The sequence below is a fragment of the Malus sylvestris genome, chromosome 5, assembly GCF_916048215.2.
Source record: "Malus sylvestris chromosome 5, drMalSylv7.2, whole genome shotgun sequence".
Lineage (NCBI taxonomy): Eukaryota > Viridiplantae > Streptophyta > Magnoliopsida > Rosales > Rosaceae > Malus > Malus sylvestris.
The window spans coordinates 10,607,595-10,618,067 of NC_062264.1; the positions used below are offsets into that span (position 1 = coordinate 10,607,595).

General features: G+C 43.2%; 1 long non-coding RNA gene across 1 annotated transcript in view; it reads left to right on the plus strand.

Moving 5' to 3' along the window:
* The first annotated feature begins 4,213 nt into the window (after positions 1-4,213).
* LOC126624741 (uncharacterized) overlaps positions 4,214-10,473 on the plus strand; it is a 48,983-nt gene continuing 42,723 nt past the window's right edge. Inside the window, exons 1-2 of the long non-coding RNA XR_007624205.1 lie at positions 4,214-4,636; positions 4,855-5,227. This is a non-coding gene — a long non-coding RNA (uncharacterized LOC126624741). The remainder of the gene's footprint in view (positions 4,637-4,854; positions 5,228-10,473) is intronic.

Below are 10,473 nucleotides of genomic sequence, written 5' to 3' on the forward strand. Positions count from 1 at the left end.
AATTTGAATTGGTCACATGCATAAAAGTTCTAAAAATATATATCCATTCAAAATAATTTTAAGTATTCAAGGACGAAAATTAATTAAAACTTAATATCCAAAAATAAATCACCAATAAATAATCCAAACATAAAGGAAAATTGTTCAAAATTTAACCAAAAAACAAGGAGGGGGTTTGGCCACTACTATGGAATTCGGCCCCAATGTCTTATTTTAACTAAAAAAATAGTTTATGTCTAAGATTCTAATCTTCCATAGGTATGATAGCCTCTTGAAAGTCAAAAACATCAATCTTCGAACTTTCCAGTTCGTCCACTTGCACAAAGTTTGATTCAAACTTCTTACGACGAGAATGATATTTAGCTACAACCTTCTGGGGAGCTCGAAAAACACGGGACCAATGGTCATTTGAACCACAACTATAGCATATGTCAGCATCCATGGTTTCAGGTGCCTTACCCTTATTCTTGAAGTTTGGGGCCTTATGAGCGACGTTAGGGTGCTTTTAGGCTTTGTTTTCTCACTTAGATAGGCATTAGCTCTGTTGACCTTGACGGGGTGGCTTCTGGCTGCCCCTACCACGCCTCTTGGGTGTTGGTTCGTGCTATAGTGTGTTTTAGTCACAGCAGTCGCCCTAGTAGGTCGAGTTTGATGATTTTTCATCAACAGCTGATTCTGCTTTTCAGGGAGAAGTAAAACAGAGATCAAATCCGAGAACTTGATGAACTTTTGAGCTCTATATTGTTGTCGCAGGACAATATTAGTAGCAAAGAAGGTCGAATAGGTCTTCTCTAGGAGATCCTTATCGGTCAAAGTTTCGTTGCAAAACTTGAGAAGTGATCTAATTCGACAAACTTCATAATTATATTCATTGATAAACTTAAAGTCTTGGAAGCGCAAATGCTACCAGTCATGTCTTGCTTCAGGTAAGAAGATGTCATTTTGGTGATCAAAATAAGCAGCCAAAACGACCAATAGTGCTAGTGGATCCTTCTCAGCAAGATATTCAGTTTGTAGTGGGTCATAAGTATGTCTTCAGATGAAGATCATAGCAGTGGCTTTCTCAGCTTCGCCAACAGGGTTTTCCGTCTCATCTTGAATGCCGGGACACAAATTCTTTGCAGTGAGGTGGAGCTTCACATCTTGGACCTACTTGAGGTAGTTTCTTCCAAAGACCTCCAAAGCGGTGAAGTCGAGTTTGTTCAAATTCGACATGTTCCTATCACAAAATAGATGGACAAGATGTGATTAGTACAATGGGGAAAAAAATCAATCCATTCACATAGGAGTAGAACATTCAGGTTCTAATAGACATGTATTGGTTAAAATTCTCATGAAAAACTTCGGGTTTTCATGGGTGATGTTTCTAAGGAAAAATTCAGGTTTTCAAACAATGCATGTTTTTAGAAACTTCAGGTTTCGAAAGAACTATAAACTTCAGGTTCATATGTTCTTGTAGACAAACACAAATATATACATAGAAATATGCAACAAGAAAATATGCAAATAGAACTTCAGGTCTAGAATTATAATTGAATTAATTATTTGGACTTCAGGCCAAAATTAAAGTGTGGGTGAAAAAAATATAAAACCCATTGAGCCTAAAATAATTAGGCAGTTAAGCTCGGGGCCCAAAATAATATACCAAAGCCCACGGGTAGGCTGAGCAAATCTCTGTTGTGAGGTTCAAGCCCAGATTGGGCTGGTTTGGTTGCATGCCCAAGGCGAAAGAGAAAAAAAAAGGGCTCAGATTAAAAAAGAGAGCCCATGAAAGGGAATAGATCAGGTGCGGCGTGGAATAGTGCATCGAGTCTCTAGTGAGTTGGGATCGGGTACGACGCATGCACATGTATCCAAGGGATGCAATCCAGTGCGTCGCATATGTATGGGACACCGTAGCCTTTGGGCTAGTGTCACGGGTTGGGCTGAGCCAAGGCTTGGGCAGTTTTAGGCGAGCCCAATTTAAAAAATCTTTTCTTTTCTTTTTCGGACGGGCCAAACTTAATGGTTGGGCCGCTGTAGGTGAGCCCAAACAACAACAACAACAACAACAACAAAGCCTTTTCCCACTAAGTGGGGTCGGCTATATGAATCCTAGAACGCCATTGCGCTCGGTTTTGTGTCATGTCCTCCGTTAGATCCAAGTACTCAAGTCGTTTCTTAGGGTCTCTTCCAAAGTTTTCCTAGGTCTTCCTCTACCCCTTCGGCCCTGAACCTCTGTCCCGTAGTCACATTTTCGAACCGGAGCGTCAGTAGGCCTTATTTGCACATGTCCAAACCACCGGAACCGATTTTCTCTCATATTTCCTTCAATTTTGGCTACTCCTACTTTACCTCGGATATCCTCATTCCCAATCTTATCCTTTCTCGTGTGCCCATACATCCCACGAAGCATCCTCATCTCCGCTACACCCATTTTATGTACGTGTTGATGCTTCACCTCCTAACATTCTGTGCCATACAACATCGCTGGCCTTATTGCCGTCCTATAAAATTTTCCCTTGAGCTTCAGTGGCCTACAACGGTCACACAACACGCCGGATGCACTCTTACACTTCATCCATCCAGCTTGTATTCTATGGTTAAGATCTCCATCTAATTCTCCGTTCTCTTGCAAGATAGATCCTAGGTAGCGAAAACGGTCACTTTTTGTGATCTTCGCTAGATTGCTCCGGTCATTAGTGTGGATAAGTATATAAATGGATAGAGATAGGAAAGCAAACACAAGATGTATGTGGTTCACCCAGATTGGCTACGTCCACGGAATAGAGGAGTTCTCATTAATTGTGAAGGGTTTACACAAGTACATAGGTTCAAGCTCTCCTTTAGTGAGTACAAGTGAATGATTTAGTACAAATGACATTAGGAAATATTGTGGGAGAATGATCTCGTAACCACGAAACTTCTAAGTACCGGAGTGTGGTATCGTCTTGACTTTCCTTATCTGTCTCATAGGTAGATGTGGCATCTTCTCTGGAAGTACTCTTCCTCCATCCAGGGGTGGTATCTGTAACTGGTGGAGATGCACAAGGTAATGTATCAATGTCACTTGAAGCTTACTTGTAGTTTCAGGCTTGGTCAAGCGCGATACAAACCATGTAGTAGGAGTCCCCCAAGTCGCCGAGCTAGGGGATCTGCTGAAAGAGGTGACAGACAAGGTAAGCAATCAGAGCTCCGGCTGATTGTTCACATTCTCCCTATCTTGCAGGCAGCATGAATGATAAAGAGAAGAAAAATGAGAAGAGATGATATGGGACACTTTTGCTTTTGAAGAAGTAACTTTCCACAGGCTTATTCTTGAACTGGGCTGGAGGGTTTTCTGGTTTCCTCCAGAGTATAAGGCCGACTGAAGAATTTGAGGGTCAAAACAAGTCCATCAAATCTAGAGTACGTTCGACCCTGCTGATATGGGATACTTTTGCTTTTGACAGAGTAGTGGATGTATCGGCACGTGTGCTGTTACGCTTGTCTCCACATGCTTCCTTGTATCCTTCTCACTTGCCCTATCTGTTCCTCAGGCAGATGCGGTATCTTCCCTGGAAGCATAGGATGTTGAAGATGAGTACTCGAGAGCAATGCCAGGTAAGTAATCAGGTAAGGGGTTCCAGGTAGTCAGTTCCTGGCTGAAAGCTTGATTCCAAGTTCTGACTGATTGCTCTCTTTCTCCTTGTCTTGCAGGTAAGAACAAGGCCAAAGGAAAAGACAGGGAAAAAGCATGATATGGGATACTCTTGCTTTTAACCCTGATGATATGAGATATTCTTGCTTTAGTATAGCTTGTTTACAGAGGTATTATCGGGGGGAACGAAAGCTGAATATTTCGAAAGGCTTCGTTGGGAGTGCCCTCTCAGATAAGAGGAAGGGTTGAGCATTTTTGCAGGTCTGCCTGTCCGTTGGGGATAGAGGTCGACATATATAGGAGTCTCCTTAACATCAAGTAATAATGCTATTCCTTTACCCTACTTGGTCATAACACGGTAGTGGGAGCTGCCAGCTTCACAAGTTTTAACTTTGTCAGAGCACTTTGAAAAAGTGGTCTGTGGTATCTGGAAAGCTGATGTTGCGTGTGAAGATTACAGACAAGCTTTATCCAAGGAGATCCAGCTCTTGAAGTTGGGAAAGTGGTGCCTCTTCGGTTTTCGAACAAGCAATCCTGTCGGGGATCTGGCTCTCGAGATTCGGAGAACAATGCATCTTCGATTTTTGAGAAAGCAATCCTGCTGGGGGTCTGGCTCTCGAGATTCGGAGAGCGGTGTCTTCGATTTTTGAGAAAGTAATCATGTTGGGAGTCTGGCTCTCGAGATTCGGAAGGCGGTGCCTCTTCGATTTTGGAGCAAGCAATCTTGTTGGGAGTGTTTTCTCGAATGTGAGTAAAGGTTGGGCATGTTTGCTAGTCTACCTTGCCACGAAGCACAGAGGTTGACACACAGGGACTTTCCAATTATCCAGCAGTGGTACTGTTCCTTTACCCTCTCTTCGATTTTTGAGAAAGTAATCATGTTAGGAGTCTGGCTCTCGAGATTCGGAGGGCGGTGCCTCTTCGATTTTGGAGCAAGCAATCTTGTTGGGGGTGTTTTCTCGAATGTGAGTAAAGGTTGGGCATGTTTGCTAGTCTACCTTGCCACGAAGCACAGAGGTTGACACACAAGGACTTTCCAATTATCCAGCAGTGGTACTGTTCCTTTACCCTCTCTTCGATTTTTGAGAAAGTAATCATGTTGGGAGTCTGGCTCTCAAGATTCGGAGGGCGGTGCCTCTTCGATTTTGGAGCAAGCAATCTTGTTGGGAGTGTTTTCTCGAATGTGAGTAAAGTTTGGGCATGTTTGCTAGTCTGCCTTGCCACGAAGCACAGAGGTTGACACACCGGGACTTTCCAATTATCCAGCAGTGGTACTGTTCCTTTACCCTTGTGGGTAATAATATGGTAGCTAGACCTTCAAAATTTATGTGTCTAAACTTTGTTAGTGTTGTTTCTTTGCTATTCTTTTACCCTTCTTGGTCAGAGCGATGTAGTGAGAGCTGCAAGCTTCACGTGTCTCAACTTTGTCAGAGAACTTTGGCAAAGTTATATGTGGTACCCATGAGCTACTGTTGCGTGTGGGAAGTGGGTGATTGAACAGTACGATTCATGTGCTTTCTACTTCGCCAGAAATCTTCGACAGAATGCTCATAATTTCCGCAAAGCTGAGTGTGCGTGTGATAGGTGCTGACAAGGCTGGAAAAGTAGGTGCCTCTTCGATTTCTGAGATCGGCCCTCGTGGTCTCTAAGCAGCCCAGCTTTTGAGAAAGCAAGCCTTTTCGATTTCTGAGATCGGCCTTCGTGGTCTTTGAGCAGCCCAGCTTTTGAGAAAGCAAACGCCTCTTCGATTTCTGAGATCGACCCTCGTGGTCTCTGAGCAGCCCAGCTTTTGAGAAAGCAAACGCCTCTTCGATTTCTAAGCAGGCGCCTCTTCGATTTCTGAAGCTTCGTCGAGTGCAGATTTTTATAGGGGCTGACATTAAGTTCCAAAGCACACTTGAATATCCACCAGTAGAAGCTCTATTCTTGCACTTCTAAGATCTTGATTTGTCCGACCTCTTCTCTTTTCAACACCTTTGAAAATGTCTGGCCCCTCCGACCGTCGTTTTGACTTGAACCTTGTTGAAGAGGCAGCCCCGCCTTCTCCAGACAACATATGGCGCCCATCCTTCGTCTCCCCTACTGGTCCTCTTACCGTTGGGGATTCCGTGATGAAGAATGATATGACCGCTGCGGTAGTGGCCAGGAACCTTCTCACTCCCAAAGATAACAGACTATTTTCCAAACGGTCTGATGAGTTGGCTGTTAAGGATTCTCTGGCTCTTAGTGTTCAGTGTGCAGGTTCTGTGTCTAATATGGCCCAACGCCTATTTGCTCGAACCCGCCAAGTTGAATAATTGGCGGCTGAAGTGATGAGTCTCAAACAGGAGATTAGAGGGCTCAAGCATGAGAATAAACAGTTGCACCGGCTCGCACATGACTATGCTACAAACATGAAGAGGAAGCTTGACCAGATGAAGAAATCTGATGGTCAGGTTTTACTTGATCATCAGAGATTTGTGGGTTTGTTCCAAAGGCATTTATTGCCTTCGTCTTCTGGGGCTGTACTGCGTAATGAAGCTCCAAATGATCAACCTCTGATGCCTCCTCCTTCTAGGGTTCTGTCCAGTACTGAGGCTCCGAATGATCCCCCTCCGGTGCCTTCTCTTTCTGGGGCTCTACCGACTGCTGAGACTTCTCCTAAGCAACCTTTGTGAAGGCTCCCTCTTGTTTGTTTATTTTGACTCAAGTATATGTACATATTTGTAACTTATCGGGGATATCAATAAATAAGCTTTCCTTCATTTCAACGTATTGTGTTAAATACACCAAAGCCTTCTTCGCTAAGTTCTTTGAATTTTCTTTTGTTGAAGCTTGTATGTTGAAGCTTTGTGAGTGGAGCATGTAGGTTGAGGTAGTGTTCCCTTAATTTCCCGAGTGAGGAAAACTTCTCGGTTGGAGACTTGGAAAATCCAAGTCACTGAGTGGGATCGGCTATATGAATCTTAGAACGCCATTGTGTTCTGTCCTGTGTCATGTCCTCCGTTAGATCCAAGTACTCTAAGTCTTTTCTTAGGGTCTCTTCCAAAGTTTTCCTAGGTCTTCCTCTACCCCTTCGGCCCTGAACCTCTGTCCCATAGTCGCATCTTCTAATCGGAGCGTCAGTAGGCCTTCTTTGCACATGTCCAAACCACCGTAACCGATTTTCTTTCATCTTTCCTTCAATTTCGGCTACTCCTACTTTACCCCGGATATCCTCATTCCTAATCTTATCCTTTCTCGTGTGCCCACACATCCAACGAAGCATCCTCATCTCCGCTACACCCATTTTGTGTACGTGTTGATGCTTCACCGCCCAACATTCTGTGCCATACAGCATCGCCGGCCTTATTGCCGTCCTATAAAATTTTCCCTTGAGCTTCAGTGGCATACGGCGGTCACACAACACGCCGGATGCACTCTTCCACTTCATCCATCCAGCTTGTATTCTATGGTTGAGATCTCCATCTAATTCTCCGTTCTTTTGCAAGATAGATCCTAGGTAACGAAAACGGTCGCTCTTTGGTATTTCTTGATCTCCGATCCTCACCCCTAACTCGTTTTGGCCTCCATTTGCACTGAACTTGCACTCCATATATTCTGTCTTTGATCGGCTTAGGCGAAGACCTTTAGATTCCAACACTTCTCTGCAAAGGTTAAGCTTTGCATTTACCCCTTCCCGAGTTTCATCTATCAACACTATATCGTCTGCGAAAAGCATACACCAAGGAATATCATCTTGAATATGTCCTGTTAACTCATCCATTACCAACGCAAAAAGGTAAGGACTTAAGGATGAGCCTTGATGTAATCCTACAGTTATGGGAAAGCTTTCGGTTTGTCCTTCATGAGTTCTTACGGCAGTCTTTGCTCTTTCATACATATCCTGTATAGCTTGGATATATGCTACTCGTACTCCTTTCTTCTCTAAAATCCTCCAAAGAATGTCTCTTGGGACCCTATCATACGCTTTTTCCAAATCTATAAAGACCATGTGTAAATCCTTTTTCCCATCTCTATATCTTTCCATCAATCTTCGTAAGAGATAGATTGCCTCCATGGTTGAGCGCCCTGGCATGAACCCGAATTGGTTGTCCGAAACCCGTGTCTCTTACCTCAATCTATGCTCAATGACTATCTCCCAGAGCTTCATTGTATGACTCATTAGCTTAATACCCCTATAGTTCATGCAATTTTGTACATCACCCTTATTCTTGTAGATAGGCACCAAAGTGCTCGTTCGCCACTCATTTGGCATCTTCTTCGTTTTCAAAATCCTATTGAAAAGGTCAATGAGCCATGTTATACCTGTCTCTCCCAAAACTTTCCACACTTCGATTGGTATATCGTCTGGGCCTACTGCTTTTCTATGCTTCATCTTCTTCAAAGCTACAACCACTTCTTCCTTCCGGATTCTACGATAAAAAGAGTAGTTTTTACACTCTTCTGAGTTACTCAACTCCCCTAAAGAAGCACTCCTTTCATGTCCTTCATTGAAAAAGATTATGAAAATAACCTTTCCATCTGTCTTTAACCGCGTTCTCTGTAGCAAGAACCTTTCCATCCTCATCCTTGATGCACCTCACTTGGTTTAAGTCATTTGTCTTCTTTTCCCTTGCTCTACCTAGTTTATAGATATCCAACTCTCATTCTTTGGTATCTAGTCGCTTATACATATCGTCATAAGCCGCTAACTTAGCTTCTCTCACAGCTTTCTTCGCCTCTTGCTTCGCTTTTCTATACCTTTCACCATTTTCATCGGTCCTATCCTTGTATAAGGCTTTACAACATTCCTTCTTAGCCTTCACCTTTGTTTGTACCTCCTCATTCCACCACCAAGATTCCTTTTGGTGTGGGGCAAAGCCCTTGGACTCTCCTAATACCTCTTTTGCCCCTCTTCCTTTGGGTAGTTTTACTAACTCATAGGTGTGGTTCTCATGCAAGGACTTCATCTTTCTTCTTTCAAATTCTTCTCTTCTTGCTTATCACCGACTTTCCGAGCGTAGTCTGTAGTAGGGAGGGCCATTCTCGTAGGAGTTGGAGTAGGAACATGACAAACCATTATAATAATGCATTCTCGCAGGAAGTAGCATATTCATGTTGCCTGCTTTCGTTCCTTTCGTCTCGAAGGCCGGTTCAGTAAGAGTTCAAATCCTTCTAACTGGCTAGTGCATTAAGGTGGCACGTCTTACTCCGGGCCAGCAGTAAACGAAGTGTTAAAGTAGAGAGAGCTAGCGTTCCGTACTCAGCCGACCAAGCAAAACTCCAGCTAAGCTAATAGCTCTAATTGTGGGGATATCTAAAAAATATGCTCTTGTTTGTGGCCCTCCTTCTCTTCAGGGTAGCTATATTAGTCGCAATAGTCCTTATTAGTAAACTACGGCCTCGTTGTTAATTGACTCCCTGCTTCAATTAAAGCTCACCCCTACCCTCTAAAGCTCTTCGCTCCGCGCGTTCAAATGCTACCCACGTTCAGTTCAAGCCTAGCCTCGCTCCTCTCCTGACAGTCGAGTGGCTTACGCTCCTAGTCCGACTAACATTGGGCTAGCTGAACCTGTTTCCAAGGCTGGATTGGATTCCCTTTGGGGTTGGGATAAGTTGAACTGTTTACTTCTACTACTCCAAAATCTTTTAATTCTTTATGGCAGTAGCTAGTTTAGTGGCATCTATCTTGCTCAGTTGTTTTCCTTTGGTCTGTTGATATTATCTTTCTTTTCTCACCCTCGGAAAACCGAACCAAAGCCAAAGCAAAGCTTCCCATGGTCGCCTTCACTTCCTTGTACTTGTACTAAGATATGGTAAAATGAACACTAAGCCAATTCCGATGAAAGTAGTAGAAAAAAGCAGCTTTCCCTGCTAAACTCTTCTCGGAGATTGCTTGACTACTAAACAATCGAGAAAATTTCTTCCCATGGAGCAACTCTTACTTAAATCAATTCCATCATGCCCTTGAATCAAGATTTCCTTACCCCGGAAAAGGCTACAGAGCCATCTAGCTGCCATCAAATAAAGCTTCCCCGGCCCGAGCATTGAAATTCAATGATTATATTCTTGCTTCTTCTTTTTTATTGTTGAGAGAATCTCTGCCAACTCTTCTTCCTCTTCTCGAGAGATCTTGGGATTTCTTGATTCAGGGTAAATGCACTTATTATAGAATTCCCTTGGTATGAAACAACAGTTAAAACTTCCTAGGATGTTAAAGTGTAATAGACATTCAATCAACGGATTTCAAAATCCTAGTAAACTCTTGTCTGACTTTGACTTCTGTGATTACTCTACGCTACGATATTGATTCTAAGGAAAGACAGAACTGCAGCCCAATTTCCGTTCTAGGAGGGAGCTTGGATGGTGAGCCCAAGCCTATTCTTTCCATTGAAAAAATGTGCCTTAGGCATGGGACTGCTTCCTTTGCTACATATGCCTAACTTCTTCACTGGACGAATAGGGGAAGGGTTTGGCTGATGGACTAGTTAGAGTTTTTGGATGAAAGAGTGAAAATCAATCGAATCAAAAACTTGTTGCCTAGAAGTTTTCAAGCTTAGCTCGTCTTTCCTGCTATGATTCCGAACATAGTAACTATTTAACGGAGTGAAAGAGCTCAAAAAGTCTCTGCCGTTGCAGGTCCTATATTTAGGAATGCTAAATCTGAACCGATTGAAAAATTTTCTTAGTCTGCATCCATTCCTTCATCCCTTGAGTACGATAGCTATTCAAAGCAAAGAGAAAAAAATGGTGAGAAGATCCTGATTTTCTGCTTTCTTAGCCTAGTCTGTTAACGGAGGAGAAAGGTCAATCTTGCCCTTCGGGCAACACCAAGGCAAGATCGATTCAAGTACAAACCGAAGCCCAATTGCAGCTACGCCTTTTCAGAAAGC